Source organism: Eulemur rufifrons, chromosome 7 (assembly GCF_041146395.1).
Source record: "Eulemur rufifrons isolate Redbay chromosome 7, OSU_ERuf_1, whole genome shotgun sequence".
NCBI lineage: Eukaryota > Metazoa > Chordata > Mammalia > Primates > Lemuridae > Eulemur > Eulemur rufifrons.
Window position 1 is genome coordinate 113,152,984 of NC_090989.1, and position 24,939 is coordinate 113,177,922.

General features: G+C 38.6%; 1 long non-coding RNA gene across 2 annotated transcripts in view; it reads right to left on the reverse strand.

The window, feature by feature from the left end:
- Positions 1 to 3,476: 3,476 nt before the first annotated feature.
- LOC138386614 (uncharacterized) overlaps positions 3,477 to 24,939 on the reverse strand; it is a 75,235-nt gene continuing 53,772 nt past the window's right edge. Inside the window, exons 2-4 of one of the 2 annotated variants that reach the window (XR_011233891.1) lie at positions 6,894 to 7,099; positions 6,212 to 6,472; positions 3,477 to 4,869 (exon numbers count right to left, since the gene is read on the reverse strand). This is a non-coding gene — a long non-coding RNA (uncharacterized lncRNA). Of the gene's footprint in view, positions 4,870 to 6,162; positions 6,473 to 6,893; positions 7,100 to 24,939 lie in introns of those variants that run through there. The other variant, XR_011233890.1, reaches the window with a different exon arrangement.

Genomic DNA, 24,939 nt, shown 5'->3' on the forward strand with positions numbered 1-24,939 from the left:
GCCTTCTTGCCACATTACCCCCATGGTGAAAGATGGAAGGGCAACAGGGGGCAGGTTCCCTTCATCAAGCCCCTTTATAATGACACCTAATCCCATTAGTGAGGAAGGAGCCCACATGTGCTAATTATCTCTTAAAGCCTCCACCTCTTAATACTATTGCATTGGCAACACCTGAATTTTGGAGGGGCCACATTCAAATCATAGCTTAGGGATTTCCTAAGCTTGGTGTTGACAGCTGTAATGCAAATCCACTGCATGCACGGCATCCACATGAGTCTACCTCCACATTACCACCCCGGGACTTGGGGGGCAGGAATAACCAACAGGAACGTTAAACTCATGCTGCCTGCTGTGTCCTTTGACTCCTTCATGTCCAGGAGTCTCATGCCTTTTGCCAGCATCAATGAAACTGTGAGAATCTAACAAGTTAGCTTATGAGTGGTGTAAAATCTCAGACCTGACACTCTGCCACTGAATAGATATGTGATCTTGGAAATGAACAAATCTCAATATAGCTTCAGTTTTCGCATTTAAAACCTGGAATTAACAATCACCTTTACCTCACAAGATTGTTGTGAGGTTTAAAAGAGAAAATGTATAAGAAACATTTAGCATAGTTTCTGGCACTGTAAATGCTCAAAATAAGTTAACTGCTGTTGAGTTTTTGTTGTTGTTTTAATATTTTGGGCTTTAAAAAATTGACCTTCATATCTGGACAATTTGTCTTTTTGGAAGTACTTATTCATTTTTTCTTTTGTTTTAATCATGTGAGTATTTGTATGGAAATGGAAGGTAAAAATATTCAATAAAATATAATGAAACCTGGGAAGTGTATATCTAAGCACCATCCAGAAATTTGCAGAGCAAGGAAAGGAGTTTACTGCCTTTGCTCTGAGGAATCAAGCTGTGATTTTAGCTGCACATATGAATTACAGAGAAATTGCTGTCTAATAGAGAAAAATCCCAGACCAGTGAAGTCAGAGCACCTGAGTGTGGGAGCCCAGGCATTGATGGTGCCTCCATAGGCCTCCAGGTGACAATAACACTCAGCCAGGTGAAAACTATTGTTCTGGCTAAAGATTTGTCTTTTTTCTTCTAAGATAGGTGTTAAATCTTGACTGGAAGCATTTGGAGAGCTTTAAAACAATATGGATGCTTGTGCCCCATTCTAAGAAGTTCTGATTTATTTGTTCTAAGTGAGGCTGGGGCATCAGGACAGTAAAAAGTCCCCAGGTGAATTCAATCTGCAGCCAACGTTCTAAGAAAAAGAGCAGCAAGAAGCTAATGGCTTCTCCTTTTAAATATTCCAGAGAGATAGGGCAAGGGATTTAATAAAATCACAGAAAATCAAGAGGATAAATATACCCTTTCTTATACCTCAATGTTTCTAATTTCCAAAACCAAGTTGAAGACTTTCAAAACCATGAGTCTAAATCAGCTGGCTTTGCTTTTAATGAGATCAGAGTGGTCCTGCAATTCTTTCCCAGACACAAAAATTAATTTGTGGCACATTGTGAAGCAAGCCTTGTATATTTCTATGTTGATGATTCAAACGATTTCTGTAGCCAAATATGCTATAGACATTAGTCATACAGGTTGTATTTACAAGTCTGCAGTTGATCCTCATGATTTGGAAAGGTTATGTTTGTTTTGAACGGAAAGCACCTTTGTTTTTTGCATCAGCATGTTTTACTCATATGTTTGTAAAATGTAGGCAAGTCAAAATAGGGTTGTTACTGAATTATCTGAAAAATAAACAGGTTCATCTAAGAGAGCCAATTTTAGACCACCCATAGACAAAGATTTTCCATGGATCATTCAAGCTAAACATGAATGTTTAAACCATAAAAAGATAACTTAAAACCAAATGCCATTTAAAAACTAGAAACTTGTGGAAACAATTTAGAAGAAATATTATCTAAAAAAATTACTTGGTAAATGACTTCACAATTTTCTCCCCCAAAATGAAAATGTAATGATCAAGGCAAGTTAATCAATACTTCATTTTATTTCTTATTAGTGGCATTAAAAAGAAAGGGCATTAACATTTGAACACTTTCTTCTACATATATCAGGCACTTTACTGACATAATTTCATTTTTATGCACACAACAGCCCTATCAGGTAGATGTTGTTATCACTGAAGTTCATGGAGGTTAAACTGCCCAGTTGATCTACTCCTGTGTGGGGAAGGCAGGAGTGGATCTTGTCAGTCTGGTGCAGAGATCTCACTGCTTCCCATTATGTCACTCAGCATTAACAGTGGAATTACCACACAAAAGTATTCCAGTGGAAAGAAATTTTTCTCTGATTCATTTCTAATCTAGGCTATATATGCCTGGAATCATGAACTGACAAATGATAAAGAAATCCCTGGACCAGGAGTTGGAAGATCTAATACCTTCTGCTCAGCATAACAGATAGTGATCTTGGATATCGGAAAAATTCCTTGAGCCCCAGTTTTCTCATTTGCAAATGGAGACTGTAATGCCTTCTTGGTTTACTCCTCTAAGTTATTGTGGAGATGGAAGTAATGTTTTGTAACCACAAAGAACTAAACAAGCATAGGGGAATATTACCAGTAATCCTCCAATACATGTGGTAGGTACCCAGAAAATACCAATTTTCTTTAAACAGGCAAGAAAAATATTTACCGTATGAAGACACTGAGTAAAGTTATATTCAGAATAGATTTCAAATGGCCTATCCTACCATGTAAAATTTAAATTTCACTGTCAAGTGATGCCTCCCTAGACAGAACTGAAGAGACTTCCTAGGGTTCCCTGATTGAGGGGATGTAGGTGTACAAAGTTACAACCCCTCATTATACATCAGTGGATTTTATATTCCCTTATTAGTCTTCCTCTCAAGGGATTTCTCCTCTACCTGCAGCATATTTTTAGTGGGTTTTTTTTCTCCCTAAGTGCCAAAAATTAAAAGATCTGCATTCTTGTTCCAGGTCAACTACATTCTGACTATGGACACCGGCATGTTTACCTCTGAGGACATCAGCCTCTTCATATAGAAAATAGGTAGGGCAATGTATAGGGTGGCCAAATAAAATACAGGAAACTCAGTTAAATTTGAATTTCAGATGAACAAGATTTTATAGTGAAAGTATGTCCTGCGTTTTCACTTGTTAAATTTGGCAATGCTAGCTGAGTGACTTCTCAGGTTCTTGACTCTCAGGACGGTATTACTTCAGAAGGTACAAAACAATAATAATAACAATAGCTGATTTATTCAAGGTTTACTCTGTGCTAGGCACTATTATCAGTGCTTTAACATATATTATCTAGGTTAATGTTCTACAAAGCCCTATAAAATAGTACGCAATTAGAAGGAACACAGTCCATAAGCCTACTCTCACCTCTGACATCAACTGAAAGTCAGGGATCCCCAAGAAGTGGCTCAAAGCCTAGAAGAAGTGGTAGTCAGTTGGTGCAAGGTCTGGTGAATACGGTGGATGACAGCCTCTGTAGTTTGAGCAGTGTTGTTTGTGTGCCATGTGGTCTAGCGTTGTCTTACAAGAAGATTGGCCTATGTCTGTTGACTAATCTCGGCTGCTTAATCACAAACATCCTCATCATTTCATCCAACTGGTTGCAGTAGACATCCGCTGTAATCGATTGACCAGGTTTCTTGAAGCTATAGTGGATAATACCAGCACTAGACCAGCAAACAGACACCATTAGCTTTTTTTGATGACTATTCGATTTTGGACTGTGTTTCAGCACTTCATCTTTATCAAACCATTGTGCCAAATGCTTGCGATTGTCAGAAAGAATCCATTTTTATCACACATCACAATATGGTGTAGAAATGGTTTGCCTTTATATCATGACAGCAAAGAAAGGCAAGCTTCAATACGATTTCTCTTCTGACACTGGTTTAATTCATGTGGAACCCGTCTGTCCAGCATCTTTACCTTGCCAATTTGTTTCAAATGGTCCAATATTGTTGGAATAGTAATGTCAGACCTTGCTACCAATTCACATGTAGGTTGAGATGGCTTCTTTTCCATTATAGCTTTCACCTTATCATTATCAACCTTGGTCTCAGGTCACCCACATGGCTCATTTTCAAGATTAAAATCACCAGAACAGAACTTCTCAAACCATCCACATACTGTGCATTCATTAGTCAAATCCTCCCCAAACACTTTGTTGATATTTCCAGCTATCTGAGCTGCATTGGTTCTGTGATGGAACTCATATTCGAAAATAACACAAATCTTTTACTTATCCATCACTGAACAAAAATCGCTCTAAAAAAAATCTGAAAGATAATCACAAGCCAAAACATGTATTTGAAAGACTGAGGATGTACCTTCACAATAAAAATAAAACAAGAAGTGTCAAAGTGAAATGTCAGTGATATTTATCAACTGGCAAACTTAGTACTTAAGGAAATCTGACATTTCATACTTAATAACTGTTGATTGCCATATCAAGGTTCATTCCAGAGATATCTCTTGGCTATTTTTGGTATTTCTACAGCTTCTGAGGGAATCTAGAATATTTCCTTTTTATCACAATAAAATAAGACCAACATATTATGAAGCAAATCCATTATATATGGCTAGTTTAAGCAAATGGATCACCTACAATTTCTTTAAAAGGTATTTCAAGTCAGAGTCCAGTCCAATAATCAGTACCAAACTGGCCCAGGTAAGGATGATTGTGGTGAGGTTTCATCAAACAAATAGCAGTGGTTAAAATTTTATGCCAACTTGCTACTGGTATTTGCATGCAGGAAATAAACAGATTTGGAGATTCAGGATTGAGGATACGTGAGCTTCTTCATTTAAGGGCCGGAAATCATACCAACCAGGTTCCCCAGAGATCACCTCCAGCTGCCACAGCAACCCTAAACCAATTCAAAAGAAAGTTTAATCCCATCTGGACTCCAAGATTGAAGCCGATGAATAGAAGTAAACATCACCATAGAATGCAGACTCCTAGAGTCTGAATAATTTATTTTGGAAATGGCAGATTGGTTTTGAAAAGAGAATTAAATTTACCATTTATTCACTTCATATCAAGATGTTTAAGCAGAATTTTTTTTTTACTCTAAAATGTATTAATTGCTGTGTTTTTAAAGGCTGTATGTGTGGGTTGGTTTGCTCCACTTTAAAGTACTGTTTTAAAGTACAGGTGTGGCATGGCTTAAATGCTACAGTAGTGGCTGACATTAAAGCTGTCAGTTAGTCAAATAGCACTAATCTACACGGAGAGACCATTGTGTTGGAGGCCAGAGAATTTGGAGTGGGCAATAGAAGCTGTGTTATTGGGAATAGAGGCAGTGGATGAAGAACAGAACACGGATATCTCAGTGGAAGCCTATATTCAAAATTATCCCATGTTAACAATATGGAAATTCCTTAAATTTTGAGAGTTATAGATACAAAATTCAGTAATTTAATTTTAATTTTTAAAATGACATTAAATTTGTTTTTTTAAAAATATTACATCAAAATTTAAACATAAACATCAATTTCTGCTAAATTTCTGTACTAAATGTCTGGAGGGCATTTCACTTTGATATATTATTTCTCTTGCAGTAATATTTTTGTTTCCTTTTACCCAGCTCACTCTTGACCATGTCTATTCCAATCTTTGAGTAATTAATAGTAATAGACTGTAGTTAATTCCTTCACATCTTCCATTATAGATTCTGTTAATAAAATACAGAAGAGCAATTTATAGAAATATAAAGAAAAAAATTGAAAAGCTATTAAGATGCATTTTTCTCTTGATTAAAAAAATCTTTATCAACTTTTCTTTTTTAATATTTTGGAGAGACAGACTCTCACTGTGTTTCCCACACTGGTCTTGCACTCCTGGCCTCAAGTGATCCTCCCACCTTGGCTTGCCAAAGTCCCAGGATTATAGGCATGAGCCACTGAGCCCAGCAACTTTTCTATTTTAAAAACAATCATAAATATAAACTTGAAAAAGAAATTCCACAATGGCACATCCTATGACAATCATGCTAATATTTTAGAACATTTCTTTCTTGAGCTAGTTCTCTTCATAGATTTCAGTTATTTTCTAGAGTTATGTTATATATAATTGTATATTATATTTATATAATTTTGTGTATATTTTATAATTTCATATGTATTATTCATATAAATTTAGAGCCTTATTACATTTTACCTGTAGTTTTAATGAAATTAGAGACAAGTTTTAACGACACTTGTAAATACCTGCATAATATTCTACTGAATGGATATATCATGGATGTGGCAGAACATTGGCGGTCTTAGTGCCAGTATCCATTGCTTCTCTTCACTTCCATACGTCCTTGCAGTGAGTGCTATTAGCTACATCCTAGGCAATGGAATGTAGATGGGAGTGATGTGTCACTTCTAAGCCTGTCCCCCAAAACCTTCCACATAATTCCTTGTGTTTTCTCTTCCCTCTTCTCTCAAGTGGATGCAGAGGATCAAGCTGAAGACTCAGGAATCCTGGAAGATGAAAAGAACCGTCTGGTTGAATCATCACATAAAAGGCCACTCCCCAAATACCTTATTGGCCTGTGATGTGAACAAGAATTAGAACTTTGTTTTATTATACCATGAAGATTGTTACATCATCAAGCTCACTCTGACCAATGCATAGCTTACTTTACAACTTTATCTTTTAAACATATTGGTCATGTGGTTGTCATGGAGTGCACTGCTCAGCCTCCAATAAAAGCAACTGCAGCAGGAAGCATAGTTAACTGACAGCCCCAGCTCCTGCTCTTCTCACTTTGCCATGGTGTCCTTATCAAGGCCACATGTCCCTTGGGCTGCTACCAATCAGTAGTTGAGTGCAGACTGGGTCCTGGAGACAGGATCTTCCTACCCAAAGCAGGACTCCTAAAACCTTTGTTCAAGGACTTACCATCCATGTAGCTAAACTTTCTCAGAACTGCACTGTAGTCTGAGGCTCTTCTAACCAAGCCTTCCTTCCTTCTCCCCTTCCACTGGTGTCAGACTGCATCTTGGTCTGAAGGCTCGTGCCAGGCTCCTGTTCTCCTTCTTTATCTTTCACACAGGTTTTGCCCAATAAATCTCTCCCATGTATAATCCCATCTTCGTTTCTTCTTCCTGTAGCATCCAAACCAATATAGATTATTTCAAAATTTTCACTATTGTATATAATAGTGTGATGAAAATATTTATGCATATTTTTCTGAACTTCAGACAAAATTCTTAAAAGAGATTTTTCAGTAGGCAATACAAATATTTTTAGAACTCTTGGCACATATTGCCAAATGATATTTCAAATTGTTACAGTTAATTCTAATACCAATAACAAAGTGCTTATATTGCCACATTCTCCAAAGAATTAAATATTATAATTTTTAAAATAAAGCTTTTTACTAATTAGAAAGGCAGAAATCATCATTCATAGCTGTTTTATTATATGCTTTTAAACCTAGTGAACTTGAACATAATTCTAGATATTTGTATATTAATTATATTTCCTCTTTTGTGAGAATTCTACTGGTATCTTTTGCTCATTTACTTCTTATAAGTCCTACCTTTTTTTCTATTTGTGACATGCATTTTTATTCATGAAAATCCCTAGTCTTTCTTTAATATCCTTTAGAAAAAAATTAAAACTAATTTTAAACAGAAATAGAATAACTAAACAGAATTTTTTTGTAAGTACATCAGCGTTACATGTGGCTAATGGTAAAATATGAGCTGTTTTTCAGTAGCACACTTCCAATGTGTTATGAGCTCTTTTTTTTCTTTTTTTACCAGAATGTCAACATTTATTCTTTGGCAAATTTTAAATGTTAGCAATTAAGCATGTGTGGAATTACCTACCATGGAGAAGATAGAAAACTTTGCTAAAGATACTTAAGAAAATGTCATATTTCTTATTAAATAAATTTTCTTTTCTTTTTACAAATAAAGCACTGTTGATTATATTTTAACCATTTTTCATATCTTCAAGAAGCAAAATCACTTGGGATGGTTCAACTAAATACAAGAGATAACAAGGGGAAAAACTTGATTTTTTATACAGAATCTCTACTGGATCACTAAATTAACTCACACGCTCACAGGAAACTTTAAGTCGTAATGTTTACATGCAAAAATATAGAAAATAATATTATGAGCACCTTTGTGCCCACCACCAAGCTTAAAAAATAAACACTGGAGATCATTCAAAACACTGTGCAATCTCCCCAATTTCTTTCCTCTCTACTTTCCCCAAAGTTAGCCACTATTATGAATTTAATGTTTATCATTATTCTATTTGTTTTTATGCTTTCACTGTATATGTATCATGCTTCAATAAATAATATACAACATTGTTTTGAATTATTTAAATTTTATATAAATAGTATCATAACCTGCATATCCTTCTGCAACTTCTTTGCCTCAACATTATAATTTTGAGATTTATTCATCTTGACAAGTGTAGCTGTGGTTCATTTTTTTTAATGGATATTTGTGCACCAATGTTCCTGACATTATTCACAGTAGCCAAAGGTGGACAGAACTCAAATGTCAGTAGATGAATAGATTAACGAAACGTGGTCTATACATACAATAAAGTATTCAGCCTTAGAAAGCAAATTCTGATATGTGCTACAACATGGATGAACCTTGAAGACATTGGGCAAAAAGTAAAGTAAACCAGTTACAAAGAAGGCAACATGATTGGATAGTATGTTCCTACCCAAGGTGGTACCTTTGGCTCAGCAGTAGCAGTGTCACCTGGGAGTCCACTATAAACATAGACTTTCAGGACTTACCCTAGGCCTACAGAATCAGAATCTATATTTTAACAAGATTCCTAAATGATTTAGATGAACACTAGAGTTGGAGAAATATTGTCATGGAATTCCATTGCATTAACATTTCACACTTTATCTAAATTTTTAATATAGTGAATTGATATTTTGCTTGTTTTATGTTTTTATTTTTAAGAAAACTTTCCCATACACAAAACAATAAACTATTTTCATGAATGGTCCCCATTTAGGCATGTGAATGAGTTACTGAGGGAGTAGTTTTTTAGCCCAGGATGAGGAAGACGAGGAACCTGTAAAAAATGCTCAACAGTCGTGAATGTACAGAACATGTTACTTTTCTTTTCAACACTTTTTACTTTTACTAAATTAACTAAAATCAGGCATCTGCTGATAAAGGCCAACAAGATGTCCAATACCATAAATGCCCATGGTTTCTATACCTTCACATCCATTACACTGGGACAGTAGTACCCTGCAAAGGTAAGAAGGAGGCATCTAGTTATCACTTCACCACATCGATAATGAAAATGCTCACAGACCAGGCCTATGAAACACTTTCTATGGCCTGTGGCTCCACTCCCTCTCCATCAAGCTTCACGAGGGACAACTTTACCAAGTCTGGTAACCAGCCTCCTATAATCACAGGAGGACATTTCCTTCAAGGTCCTGCCACCCCCTGGATGCTGGATCTCAGCATGCCCTCACTGGGTCACCTATAGTCCTGTTTTCTTTCTTGGTGTTCGAGGAACCAACATCTTGGGTAGAGTAATCCCTCACTGAAAACACAAAGCACTACCAGAATTGTCTCTTGCTCTTTGAGTGATTTCTGGTATGGCTAAAACTTTTTATATTTTTATTTTTTTCACAAAAGTCTGCTAATTCTCCTTTGGTGAAAAGAAGAGCTCAGATCTTGGAAAGAAACATAATTAAATCCTTCTATTGCTTTAGAAAGAACATACAACAGAGAAAAATAATACACAGTGCCAGTGAATTTCTCATTACTTACTCTATTACAAGCTTAACATTTGCTAAAGCTGGAAGATCTAACTCAGGGTAAAGCAGCTACGTTCTCTTCAGGACTGATTGCTTCTACCACAGAGACACTATATATTTTTTAACTCATCTCCTCCACTCCAACACCTTCCATTTTATAAATTAGGAAATTTTCCTCTGAAAAATTTCACTTAGGAAAGAAATAGCCTCACTGGTTTGATGCACCATGAGTCCAGTAAGATCGCCCCTTCCTGGGGTCATCATAGGGGTTCATCCAAAATGTTTCCCCAGCAACGAGGCGGCAGTCACACAGCAACCAGTACCTATCATCAAAGAATTACAAAACAGATGAAAAAAACACAACATTTGGCTGCCTAGGAAAGATAGAAATGGATCAGAGAAATCTGTAAGATTGATAAGTAATGTGAAGGCAAAACCTAGGAAGTCAACAACTATATTAAAGACTTGCTAAAGTGGACACAGCGAGTTGGTGGTGGAGTTGGCAAAATTCCATGAGTCTTGCTGCCCAAGAAACCCAAATCAATCAACATGTTCACTGCCCACTAGGTGCCAAGGACTTCAAACTTTATCTCATTTGATCTTTAAAATCAGTATGTGGGGTAATATATGATCACCATTTTACATATAAGCATGATAAATTTTAGCAAAAAAAATAAAATAAAATAGGGTATTTATATACCTGCTATGTAACAGAACAGAGAACTTAGTTTGCTCCTGGTGATACTTCTGATTTCAGGTCCAGCTCTCTTTCCTGTAAAACTCACTAAATAGGCAGTAAAAATATCGGCCAATTATAGATCCCCAGGCTCACCAGCCCCAAAGAAGCTGTATTAACAGTAATCATCTAGGATCACTTCATCTCTTGGCCCTTTTCTGCTCAAGTTTCACTCCACCCAGCTGAAAAGGAGCCAAAGTATTTATTGGAGACATGCTCTGGAGAATGTCTGCTCCTACCTGGACACAAACTCTGACAAACTCTGACATGTTCCTTCCTGCCAGGCTTCTACTCGGTGCTGGGTACTGTCAGGTCAGACGGGCACCATCATTTTCCACTGGAACTTTGTTCTCTTGTATTATAGCAAAGAATCTGAAACTCACTCTCTCTCTCTCTCTCTCTGTCTCTCCATTCTGTTAGAGAAATACCTAAACAAAGCTATTACTATTTACTATACAGGTCATCTAATGAAATTATTCATCACATCATTTTTACTTAAAATGCTTTATCCCTGCACACCTCCCTCTCCCCCCATCAGCACAGTACTTGGGCACAAGTGAAATAAGAAGGCAAATAAGGGTTCGGGCAGATCGGAAGGACCAGCCATCACTGGAATGCATCTCTTTCATATGGTTTTATTCTATAATCCACCTTCTCATACCCAGATTCTTCCTCCATCGAGGATCCCTACGTAACAGAGCCTTCTGGGTATCTCCCCCGACCAGTGTCTATCAGGCGTCCCCCATTCTCATCTGAGGCCAGCCCCAGGATAGCACCATAAGATATTAAAGGCAGCCAATGTTTATTGAATTCCTGCTGTAGGTAAGCCCTAGGTCAGATATTTTGTTTACATTATTTATTCTTCTTAGAGCCCTGCAGGTAGGTATTATTATCTTTATTTTCATATAAGAAAATTGAGCCTTGGAAGCCTTAAACTATCTAAAACTGTACAGATCGTAACTAAATTATCATCATTTTTCCTCAGGTCTTCTGTCTCTGCAACCTACTCTTTTCCCTCTAGATCAACCTCTGTTCGTGTGTGTGTGTGTGTGTGTGTGTGTGCCTTTGTCTCAAGTAGCTTCCAGGCCATTTTATTCTCCCCACAAATAACGATTTACACTTTACGTGCCCAGTGCTATGTTTGGACATACAATGAGAAAAAAACAGACATGCTCCTCACGCTTATGGAGCTAACAGTCCAGTGGGAAAGGTAAACAGGAATCAAATAATCATAAACATATGTAATCTTATGCTCACTGATATCAGGCTCCCTGGCCCATACATCCATTGAGAATGTGTGTACATAAGCCCAAAGGCAATTTGTGAACACAATTCAGGATTTGTTTTCCCTAGAGTTTTCTCACTCCCTAGATTAATTAATGAATTCATGTTGGTATTCATTAAAGAGGGGCAGGGGTCACCCAACCCCACCACTTGGATTCATCCAAATCTCAGGGTAAATCTGGACCCTGTGATGTAGCAATTAGTTTTAAAATGAAAACTACCCTGGGAGAGGTATATATGATAGTACAGTCACAGCAAGGTATAAAATCTGAAAGCAGACATCAAGAGAGAGAGAAATTTTGCCAATAGGGTATGTGCTAATATTTCCCATGGTATCATTTTGCCTTGGGCCAGTCCTGGAGGAAAACTATGACTTCAGAAATTCAATATGAGTTTAAAGCTTTACTAAAGTAATTTTATTTCCATTCTATAAGTCTTGTGTATAGCACAGGCAGTTTCAACTGCTCCGGGAAAAAATATTATAAATGAAAGTTTGGAATATTTCCTTTGAAGGAAAACTCTTTTGTTATTAGACTGTCTGGGGAAAGGTTACTTATGGCCAAATGATTAGGAGGATTTTAGGATAATTGCTGCTCAGTACTCCAGTTTAGAATTTGAGGTTGAGGTTTGAAAGGGCAGAGTTGGCAGAAACTTTATGACATCTTAAATAAATTATGAGAACACTTTCACCATATTTAAAAGAGCATTATTTCTCAGAACCAGCAAGAGTCTCTCTCAAGAACACTTTATGCCTTTAACTGCTGTCGTGTGAAACAGACAACCTCATTTCCAAGACACCTGCAAAGGAGGGAAGCGGCTGCTGGTTCCGGTACATAAGATCTTAAAGGAAGAATAGAGATTTTCACTGGATAAGTCATAGAGGCTTGACTGAAGCCAGTGTCGCATGTAATAAGTGGCCTGTGGGCTGGAGGAGGTGATCTTTCTTTTCCATGGGCTGTGATAATGTTTCCAAAGGAAGGCTGGGGATGAAGTTGGAAGGAATGTGGTTTAGAACTCTGACGCTATCCTCTGTGGCTTGGAATAGCTAGACATCCAGAGATTTGAAGGGAAAAAAGGTAGTTCCCTTATAATTGAGAAGAAAATGAAGGCAGGCTAGATACAGTGCTTACTTCACAGTGAGTCACCTTGTGCTGGACAGTTCTTGAGCGCATAGAACCATGTAAAACACCTACATCAATAAGAGGCTCTGGTAAGGAGGAGGCACACTGCCAGGGAGCAGAGGGCTTATTAAAGTAGCACAACTTACCAGTCCAATCATGCCACACCCCTGCTCAAAATCCTTCCAAGTTTCCTGATTCCCACAAATGAAACCCAAACTCCTCGGCATGGCATACTTCTATCTAAGAAGCCTTCTAGATACCATTCCCTCTTTCCATGTTTGGTGTGCCAGGAGACCACCATGCTCTCCTACCACCTCCCCCCCCAACTTTTGCGTGCCTGTTTGTCTTTCAAAACTTGGCTTAAGTGTAAAGTGATCTTCCCTGCAAGAAGGTGTTCTTGCTCTACCACCACGGCAGCACTTCTTACCACTTTGCATGGTCATTGATTGCCTCGTCACAGACTGCAGGGTCCCTGAGAACACGGCTCACATGGTAATCTTCTAACTTACTAGTTGTGTGGGACTGGGAAAATGACTTAACCACTTTGTACCTCAGTTTCCCTGCAGCAAGGCTGCTAATTAGGCCATATTTTCTTGTGGGAAACAAAAGGATGGAGATAATGCCCAGCATGGTGAGACTGAGTATAAGGAGACTGTACATGAACTTCACCACAGAAAAGGGACAATTCGTATGTCAGGACTCAAACCTAATTTGACTCACAGAAAACTAAGCCTCTGAGATGTTTGGAGATGTTGATAAGGGCAGCAGGATTGGAGTTCAAGGCAATCTTATTAAAATCTTAATGAATAAGTTTGTCTCAAGAGATTTAAAGACTTAAAGCCATCCATCCAAACAATAGCTATATATACCTGTCTTCTCTAATATACCATTAGTTATGCCCCGAAGGCCCCCATTTTCAAGCTATGTCTCAGGAATTAACTAACTTTTCTCATGCCTTCAGCCAGCTTATGTCAGTACTGTAAAATAGATAGATGGACAGAATCAACGCTGGACCCTGGTCAGGCCTTTATAAAGCCCCTCTGGATAAGTGCAAGTGACTCAGCACTAATTCATCCAGACAGCAGTCTCTTTACACTATACCGCAAGCATCGGACCTGGCCCCGTACTATAGCTACATGGAGAAAAGGAAATTTCAGGCTTCAGACTGTAGCCTAGAAACTCTGAGGACCAGGAGCAGTGAATCCCAGCCTCCAGGTATACACCTCTGTACCTTGATCTGGCATGATCTTTACATGATAAGTAGATACTCTATTCTGAGGTGTAAAACTGGCATTTCCACATCCATGAAGTCAATTCTACTTCAGCATTTGTAGGATCCTAAGAATAATTATTGTCACTTTCAACTTATGGCTTCTGAAACATCCTTAGAGGTTACTCATCCAGTCAGAATATGAACCCTTGTTATCTCTGAATGACAGGGATACTGATAATGCTATTGTTCAGACAGCCTCATAAAAAGAACATCATAATTGAGGAAGAGATCAGTGTCACCTTCACATTGGCCTTCCAAGACCTTAACTATAATGGCACAACCCCTTTTCAGTGTGAAAAGAATGGATATAGATACAGCAACATTATAATACATCTTTAGCTATGATGTGCCTTTTTTTAAGATGGAATGGAGACAGCTAACAAAAGTCTTGCAAAATTAACCCATTAGTCACTCAGCAGGCCTTTAATGAAAGATGTAGCACATCTGTTGACCCATGTCCTCTGAACATTGGCTTTTTGGCTTCCTTAAATAAAGTCCACATGTCCCTTAAGTTCCAAAAATTGCAAACCTTTTTGGTATGGCATCTGAGAAAAAAAAAAAAGAAATTTTCCCCCTACAGTAGTCTTTCAAAATCAATAATGATTCTTGACCATTTTCTTGATTGATTTGGACATTTGGTGCCTTCTCTAAATTTGAAGTTCAGCATATTTTCCAGACCATGAAGTGTTTCATCTTGCTAATATTTTCAGGTAAATAATACCTGAAATATTGCATGTATATGGTTAACACCACCTGAAATAATATTTTGCTAGAAAAAATGGTTTTATGAGTAGATAGCTCATGTTGAAGACTTGTAATAGTGGAAATCTTGAGGCTTCAAGGCAGGTGAGATCAAAATCCATTATCTGGAAAAGATGGAAAACAGATGAGAGGTTTCACAGAGGAGAATTTATTTCCATGAGTCCAGCATAGTCTGGGATTACTAAGTTTAGGTTTTTAGGCTCAAAGACTTCATCGTGCCAACACACTGAAGTCACCTCCTTCTATCTAAGGGGGATTCACATGAGCTAAGCTCACACTATGGTAAAATAAGGTGGGATATTACTTCTCTCTCACATAAAGTAAGTCCCAAGGTGAGAACCAGGCAGTTGGAGCAGTTGTACTATCACTACAGAACCCAAGTCTATCTCTCTACTACACTATTCTTATCACTAATTTTTGTCATCAAGGTTGCCTCATTATCCAGTCTGCCTTTTGGATGGAACTCCAATAACTGACAGCCACATTCCAAGACAAAAATAAGGAAGAAGAGGCAGACAGTGAAAAAGGAGCATGATAGGTCTGCTATTTAGAAGACCCACATAACAATTACCACTTCCATGTGTCAAATAACTGAAAAAGAGGGATATTTAATATTTTAGTTATTCTTTCTGGAATAAAATTTGGGTTCTATTTGCAAAGCAGAACTGGACAATAGAGATTATTTGGTAAGTAGTATTTTCTCCACATATGAAATGTATGTATGAACCAGGATGTCAAGTTATTAGTTTTACAGCAAGAAATATTGCTGCCTTATATTGAATAGGAAGAACTGAGGTAGAAAGTCAGTTAGTTCATTAAGTAGGACCTGTTTACCGGTATGCAAATGGAAGTTGCCAAGAACTGAACCTAATTAAAGCAGGTGACCACAGTTAGAGAAGCAAGACAAAGTAGAAGTCAAAAGCCAATAAGTAAAGCAAAAACAAATGAGGAAGAAATGTTAGTGTATCAGTACAGCAAAGAAGCAGAAGCAAGAAAAGCAAACCAGATCAAAACTCAAAGAATGTATAAAGGGAATATATTTGCACGCTAAAAATAAATCTTCTATAACAAAGTTTCTCAGCCTTGGCATTATTGACATTTTAGACTAGATAATTCTTTGTTGGTGGTGGCTGTACTGCATGGTGGGATGTTTAGTAGTGTCCCTAGCCACTCACCAATGGTCAGGTACACTCTCTCTAGTTGTGACAATCAAAAATGTTTCCGGAGATTGCCTAATGTCCCCTGACCTGAGGACAGCAAAATCACCCCCTGTTGAGAACCACTGTGCAGGAAGTTTTGGTGATGGTCCAGCAGGTTTTATAATTGCAACTCTGAGAATGCCTTAAAAGCATTGAGCAGCTGCTAAGAAAAATGATAATGGGTGAGGAGAGAACCGTATGGGGGATGGGCAAGCTTGTAGCTCTGGCTTGGGTGATGCAGGGGCACTATATGTAACCAAAATGTTTGTATCCCTTAAAAAAGAGAAAATAAATAAATAAATTGGAAAATAAAAACATCATAGCCCAGAGGAGCTTAAAACTTTCATATTAACATTTGTTGCTTACATTTCCATATCTTATCTCAGGCAATGTGACTATCGAAAGCATCGATAGTGGCATGGGACAGTTGGAGGCAACCTCACTAGGGAAGAGGTCAGTAAGCGGTGTGAGCGTGTGCTGCGGAACCCTAGGCAGCAGCTTGAAGAGAAGAACAAGGATGTACCACAACATGAGTATGACTTTTTAAAAATTGTTATTTTTTTTCTTTTTTATTTCAGCATATTATGGGGATACAAATGTTTAGGTTATGTATATTGCCCTTGCCCCACCCGAGTCAGAGCTTCAAGCGTGTGCATCCCCCAGACAGTGCTCATCATACCTATTAGGTGTGAAAATACCCATCCCCTCCTCTCCCACCATCTGCCTGACACCCAATGAATGCTACTACTGTATGTGCACTTAAGTGTTGATCAGTTAAAACCAATTTGATAGTGAGTACATGTGGTGCTTGTTTTTCCACTCTTGGGATACTTAGTAGAATGTACGATTTAAAAAAAAAAAATTAAGGGAGATCTACAGAGTAATTTTTATAGAAATTTAAACTACAAATATACAGAAAACAACCCTACATATTTTACAAGAATGCAGACCTACCGAAGAACATTTATCAAACATACTAGAGTAAATGTTTACGTAGGGGAGAGGACTGAGATTAGGGATAAAAGAGGGAAAATTAAATTAAGAACAAAGCTTTTTAAAGTACAATGAGTTAGTATGCCATGATTGAAGAGTGTAATTAAATAAACTGTCAACACTTGCTGTTCCATAATTTAAAAAAGAAAGAAAGATAAAATGACACTTAATATCTTAAAATCACATTTTCACCAGACAGTTGACATACTGTCATGACAGAGGCCTTTCTAGCACCAAGCAGGCTCATCATTTGTGGATAAGTCATGCGGCATTTTGTTGATAACTTCCTAATTATTATTAAGTTATGAACTTAATGACAGGTGGTGAGCTGAATTTCTGCAACAGTAACTGAGCTCCGTTTTGATAATTTTTAAATAACCAAGCTATTTTGTCACCATTCTTCATGTGGAATCGGCATTCTCCCTCCCTGGATGTAAACTGAGAGCACTGGAATATCACACTTCAACCTGAGGAGCAACTATTACCCCTGAACTTGCTCTCAGATAATGGAGGGTATCCACGACTCCAGCTGTTGACCAGCATGAGCCTCTTTCCGGTTAGTGCACGAAGGTGGAGCAGACGTTTGAGACACAGATGGCTCAGGTATTGAAGTTTCTCCTTTACTTCTTTATACTGGGGTGATGTTGTCCTGCTCCTTGAACCATTCATTATGAATGACTGAAGTGATTGGTCAAGAGGCATTGTTGAATGGCTTTGTCATGAACTCAACTTTCAAGATACTTAAATGGGTGAAATCTCCAAGAATTTCAGTGTTAATACGTAGGTACAATTTTACAGTAGTGACGTTAATACCCACAACTGAGGAGGGCCTGGGACTCTTGGTGATCATAGAATACACATTCTGGTGATGGATTGCCCCAGTTTGCATGCAGGAGAAATAAATTACTACCTTGTTTGAGCCACAGTTAGTTGGAGGTTTTCTGCTACTTTCAGATTAATCTAATCCTAACCAAACCAGAGTCCACCATTCTCAAAAGATTAAAAACCATGATAATTCATTAATCTAATTTGTAAACTTCTTAAGGTCAGAATGGTTTGTTATTCATATTGTACAACATTCACTGTACCAGGTACCTACTTCGAATTCAATATGTATTTTGATCTTTAAAAATTTATGGTAAATATCTGAGTCCCACATACTGTTGGGAGCTGCACTTTTCTGCTCAAGTTTTTCCATTTAATTTCCTTCTAAATTGAATGAAATCCTCTCAGACTGTAAATCCCAAGTGGTGAGTTTTTGTCATCAAACTGTTGAATATGTCCCAAGATATCTATTTTGGCTTCAGAATCTGATCTGGCTCCAATATTGTTTCAGGGTTGATTTAAACTGTATACAATTATCCTGCCTTTAAAAATGGAATTTCCTTTTTATAACAGCAAAGATGTTCCCTTTATTCAATCTCAGTGAAACAAGCAGGCAGATTACAAGCTGTCTGTCCCAAACAGGGTTTGGGATGGGAAATTACTATACATAAAAGAATGACCCCTTTCTCTTAATCTGGCCAAATCACAATACCTAGGAATGCAAAAGGGCTACAATAATAGCATTAAAAATTGATATATAATGACAATTACAACAAAGAACACTTCAAAGATTTTTTTCAAGTTTTTCTATTCACCCACAACTTATTCTCAATCTATTTTCCACTATCCCACTAAACACCAGCTCTAGGTTACATTTGAGGTATAAAATCTCCCCAGTTTTCTACTGTTATATCCTCATATGTCATTAAGATAAAACAAGCACTGTTGGAACTAAAAGTCTCTGGCTAGTTTTGTATCTTACAGGGAAAATCTGAAATTTGAGTAAAGCAATCATTTCAGTAAAGGCTTTGGAAATGAGTACTTTTCCTTTTATGGCCACTTGTTCTAGTCACTTCTCTGTTCTCTGGCAAGTCTAAACGACAACTTAAACACTTTTGTACTTTGCTCAAATCTTGGATCAGAAAAGTTATTCAAGGACATAGATCTAATGCTTAAAGTTCCATTGCTTTCCCCAGAACGAATCACAACCTCTGCAAGATGCAGAGAGAAGGTTACAGCCCCTGATGTCTTGCTGGGAGGGACTCTTAACTCCTTTCCATGTCCTCCTGGCTGCCACAGAAGCCTCTTGAGGCTGGCAAGCTGTGTCAGCAAAGCCACATGAGTCTCCATCCTTGTGACTGTGCCCAAGGATTCTGTTAGGGCAAGAGTCCCAGGCCCTCCTCAGTTGCGTCATGTTTGGTTGTGGTGGATCCAGTGCTGACACAGACTTACACGTATGTCAGCCATGCCAGTGCTGGGTTCTTGGAGCCTCACAAGGTAATTGTGACCAGGCTGCAGAAGTCACCAAAGAGAGCCTTGCATTTCAGCAATGAGAGAGAGAGAAAGAGCAAGAGAGACAGGGAGAGAAAGAGAGAGAAAGGAGGGAGGGAGAGAAGAGAGGGAGAAAGGAGGAAAGGAAGGAGGGAAAGCGAGGAGGGAAGGGAGGGAGAGAAGGGGGGAAGAGAGAGAGAGAGAGAAATTACCCAGAACTCCTTACATGGTTTGCACCCTTGGCGGAGGAGTGGGGAGCCAGGCCGACTGCGTTTGAATCCCAGCTCTGCCATTACATTGCTGTGTGATCTGCAGTAAGTTACTTGCCTCTCCTTGCTTTACTTTCCTCATCTGTAAATTTGAGATAAGATAACCTAACCCTTAGGCCTAGCATGAAGACAAGGAGTTAAAACTTGTAAAGTACTTGGAACAATGCCTGGCACATGGTAAGAACTACATAAATGTTTGTTTACATTTCACCCAATAGAGGACGCATGTAAGTCCCAGTTTCTTATATAAACATGGGCCTTTAAATTCAAGCACGGCTTCTCGCAAGATTTTAATCCTATTTCTATTTTCCATTACAGCAGACCTTGCTTATCCAGTTTCACCTTCCATGGTTTCAGTTACCTGCAGTCAACTGCAGTCTGAAAATATTAAATGGAAAAGTTCAGAAATAAACAATTCATAAGTTTTCGGTTGCGAGTCATTCTGAGTAGCATGGTGAAATCTCACGCCATCCTGCGCTGTCCTGTCCAGGATGTGTCCACGTCATATATCCACGCTGTGCATCCACACTGGAGACGCTGAGCAGCTGTCCGGGTTGTCAGACACTATGTTGTGGTATCACGGTTACTTATGTTCAAGTAACCCTTATTTTACTCAATTGTTCTTTGGGTTGGTTTGTTTTTTAGAGGTAAAGTCTGGCTCTGGCTCTGTGGCTGTGGCTCTGTTGCCCCGGCTAGAGCGCAGGGGCACAGTCATGGCTCACTGTAACCCTGAAGTCCTGGGCTCAAGTGCCTCCGCCTCCCAAAGTGCTGGGATTACAGGCATGAGTCACCACGTCCAGCCTGTACTAATGTATAATTAGTTACTATTGCTAATATCTTAGGGTGACTAATTTCTAAATTAAACTTCATCAAAGATGTATGTATGGGAAAAAACATAGTATATATAAGATTTTGTACTATGCACATTTTCAGACATTTGCTGGCGGTCTTGGAACCTATCCTCTGCAGATAAGGGGGTCCAACTGTATAAAATTTATCTCATAAATAAGATTCAGTTGGATAATTTCAGCTGATTTATACAGCTCCATCAATGAGCAAGGCACCGGGCTGTGCGCTGCAGAGCGTGGCAAGGCATACTAATAGAGGCAGTGAGAAGCTGTGTGCTCTTAAGCAAGTCATTTAACCTCTCTGGGATGTGTATGTCCCTGTCTATAACTAATTAATCTCAGAGGAGGTATCTTCCAGCTTTAGCAATCTATAAATCAAATAATTTATAATAAGGGTATGAATGCATGAACTAACAAAGAAACACAAGGTATTATGAGGGTTCAAAAGAGAGAAGATTATTGCTCAGTTTTCCTCTAGATTTAATTATAATTATCAACACATACTGTCTCACCTTACATCCTTATCCATTCTCTACTAATTCAAAACTTCTAAGGAATGCAGATTAGGGTCAGGGGAAATATTGTTTAGTATAAATTAGTAAAATTTAAATTATATAATATTTTAAAATTTTAATTACAGAGTTGTAAAGTATTGAGTTTATTAAGTAGAAGCCCTTTTTTAACATTAAAAGGGAATGTTTTGCACTTTGTCTAAACAATACAGGTCTCTGTGTTATGGAATCTAAATTGCCCTGGTTCCTGCTCCCACCAGCTACAGCGAAATGTCCAGCCCAGGTACTCTGCGAGTCACAGAAGGGTTCTCACATGTGCTCAACCACCAGCCTCCGCATCACCGCTCAAGCTGCTATTTATCTCTTCTGCTTTGCTCCCTAGAATTTCTGCAGTCATCATCTGGATACAGCAGTCTCCTTGTTAGTGGGAATCGGGCCTCTTCAAGGCATAATGCATTTGTGTTGCTAACACCAGTTCCACCAGCACCTAAGTGTACCTTGTGTTGCTTCCATCTGGAGAGTCCTCCTCCCTTGGAGCGTCCTCAGACTCCACAGTCCTGCGCAGGTGCACTCCTGGGTCTATGAGGGGTCAGACTGTGTGGTTATTAGAGCACAATAGGAAGAAACTGGCTCTCCTATTTAAGTTAAAAAACCATTGCAATGGTCCCAAAAAGCACTCCATCTTGGGTCCAAAAATATTACAAAATTTGTGGACTAGTTCTTCGAGGTGTTAGTTACACATTACAACTCCTCCCAAGAACCCAAACGTGCTATCGGTGGGTGACAATCTACACCAGCTGTACTACTCCCTTACGATGTGAAAAGCCTCATCCTCAAGCCCAGCGGGGCCCCAGCAGGCATCCTGCCTTAAGGATGAGGTCTCCCCAAGAAAGCTTCTCCCCCTGCATGCAGACTTTTGTCAGAACACTCACCAGGTCCCTTACACGCTTAGAGGCTTCTTAAACTTAACAGTGAACACTGCTTAAGTCCTCCCCCAGGCATCTCCTCAATCCTCGGAAAAAAGTGTTGGAATAATATTGCTCAAGCTTTGGGGGAAACTATATGATGTAAGTCAAATGTTCAGGTTAACATCTAGAGAGGAGGCTGGACAAAAATAAGAGGGGAAATGTATGTAAAGAAATTGTGGCAGCCTGCTAGTTATTCCTCCAAAGTCCATTCTTGCTCACATTTTAAGTTTAGCTGGACATTTGGTTGCCCATGTGGGACGACGTTGCCCAGGCTCCTCATACTCAGGAGCATCCATGTAGCTGAGTTCTCGTGAGCAGTGTATGAGCAAAAGTGTTATGAACAACTTGGGTACCATTTGCTTAAAAGGAAACCTGTATTTCCTCTCTCCCTCCTTCCCACCAAGAGGGACGAGGACACCCAAGGGATAAACAAAGCAAAACTACGGGAAAAACCTGAAACCTTGAATGATCACATAGGGCAGAGGCACCCCTAGGTGCTGGCCACTCTCTTTCACACATGAGAAGAAACAGGCTTCTCTTTTATTTAAGCCATTTGACTTGCGGCCTCTTTGTTACAGTAGCTTAGTTTTACCCTAACTATTATTGGAGAAGCTCGTTTTTTGGTCTTCTCCCTAACATACAGATCATTACCTCCGGAAAGAGTGTTAAAGCAGCAAGAGAATAAAAGTGTTTCAAAGAAAAAGGGTGTTAGAAGGGACGCATGGATACTTTGTTCATAATGGTCTTTGATGACTAAGAAAAGACTCTTCCCTCTCCCGCCACAAGATTAGAGTGGGATTCTAAGTCAAAGATGTGATGCGAGAGAAAAATCACATGGAAAGTGTTAAGGGTTTATTTAGGTGCTATGTGAACTCTGAGAATGGTACCCTGTCCCTTACCACCCACCCAACCAGGCTTCTGGGCTAAGAAATACTCAAATAGATTTGTAGAATCCTGAAATAGAGGCAATATTCCAGGTAGATCCAGGGGAGGGATCCAGTCTCCAGAGAAAAAATTGTTGCACCATGTACCTGGGTGTACAAGATATTAGAATGTCTGACAACATCCCCAGGCCTCATCATGACATAAGGACAGAGGGACTCTGCTGTGCCCCAGAGTGGCACAGAAGACAGAAGGAGCCATTAGACCTAAGGGAGACCTTTGAAGGAGAATTAAGATTGACAGACCAGCAGCCTGCATAAACTGACATCTGAGGAGACAATTGTGGACATCTCAGCTGATGCCAGTCAGAAACGATGACAGTGGAAAACCAGAACTCTCTAACACAAACTCACTGGTGCTAGATCAGCCCCTAGAACTTAGACAGGAAGCCATAGAAGATAGAAATGACCCTGAACTGTACGTTTCCAACATACTAGAGGGGGGCACTTTAACCTGGTGTCTAGAACTTAGATGGGCAAAGCAGTATCTTCAGTTCCACTAACTTCTGACTGATATTTAGCATTTCCTTCAATTATGAGAAGAGGCTGCAGGGCAAGTAGTAAGGCAGAATTTTTCACCAACAGAAATCATGCACACTTTTATATTATATCAGAGTTATTGCAGCTATCTCAGAATATCATTTATGCTCATCACTACGAAATTATGCCAATTATCAGAACCTCCCTCAGTTTTTATTTTTAATACATTCATTAAAAAGCATGTCCATTACTCTTGCACACTTGAATTTTTTTCACTATTGGAAACAGAGTTTTAATTTTCAGCAAATAGTTAAAATTTAATCAATGTATTTCCTTTGCACTTCTGTGTATTTTATTTTGTGCATTTAAAAAATTATTCTGAAAAAGGACCCTGGGCTTTGCAAGACTGCCAGAGGGTTCTATGGCACAATAAAGTTAAAACCTCACTTTCTAGAGGTTTAGGAGTTCATCATAAATACCGAGCTGAGTTAGATAGAGAGATCAAAGGAGGGAAAGGAAGAGAGGGAGGGAGGGAAGGAAAGTAGAGGGGACTGAGGGAAAGGGGAGGAAGGGAGGAAGGAAGGAGTGGGTTTATTTCTTAAGCACCAGAGTTTGTAGACTGGGATGAATTCCTAGTACAATTGGTTTTTAAGAGACAATGGTGTTTGTAGTCTCAGCAACCTAGATCACTATAAATGTAAGTAATATAAATTTATTCTCTTCAGAGAAGGAAATATTTTTTCCCTGGAAGCCAAATATCTATGCTAGTGGTTCTCAAACTTCAGTGTGAGTATGAATCACCTGGGAAGGCTGTTGATGATATAGATTCAAGGCTCCATCCCCTGAGATTCTGATTTCAGTCAGTCTTTGGTGGCAGTCCCAGGACCACATTTTAAAAACACTGCTCTCAGCAGTCACAGCTACACCATCAAACACCCAAATATGTTTGCAATGGCTGGACCAACCCACAGCAGAGCGGAATCAGAGAGTGATAGAAACCTGCAATAAGGCTCAAGAAATAATGGGCTTTATATTATCTTCTGGGCAAATGTTATTCCTAGGATGCTCTTCTAAGAAAATAACATTTTGTATATTTCCTTTCAAGAAGTATTTTCTATAGGGTACAAATTATAATTTTAATATTGCTATTATTTTCTTGCTTATAAGTTCTTATAATATTTTGAAAGTTCTTATAATATTTACCACAAAGAAACTTCATTGATCATCTCTCCAAATTATTCCACATTTCTAATTATAGAAACCTAAATTAATAATGTTCCCTCTACCTTATCATTCATGGAAAATAAAACTGAATTAGTTAGAAATGCACACAGGTGGTTCTGTTGCTCACTGGAATTTTAGAGCCCCCAACCTAAACTTTTCTCTTTCTCTCCTGCCTTTTCTAAACAGCAAGCACAGCCTATCGTTATAACTTCCTCTCTCTCCTATCAGTCCCCCTTTTTCCCATATCCCAGTCT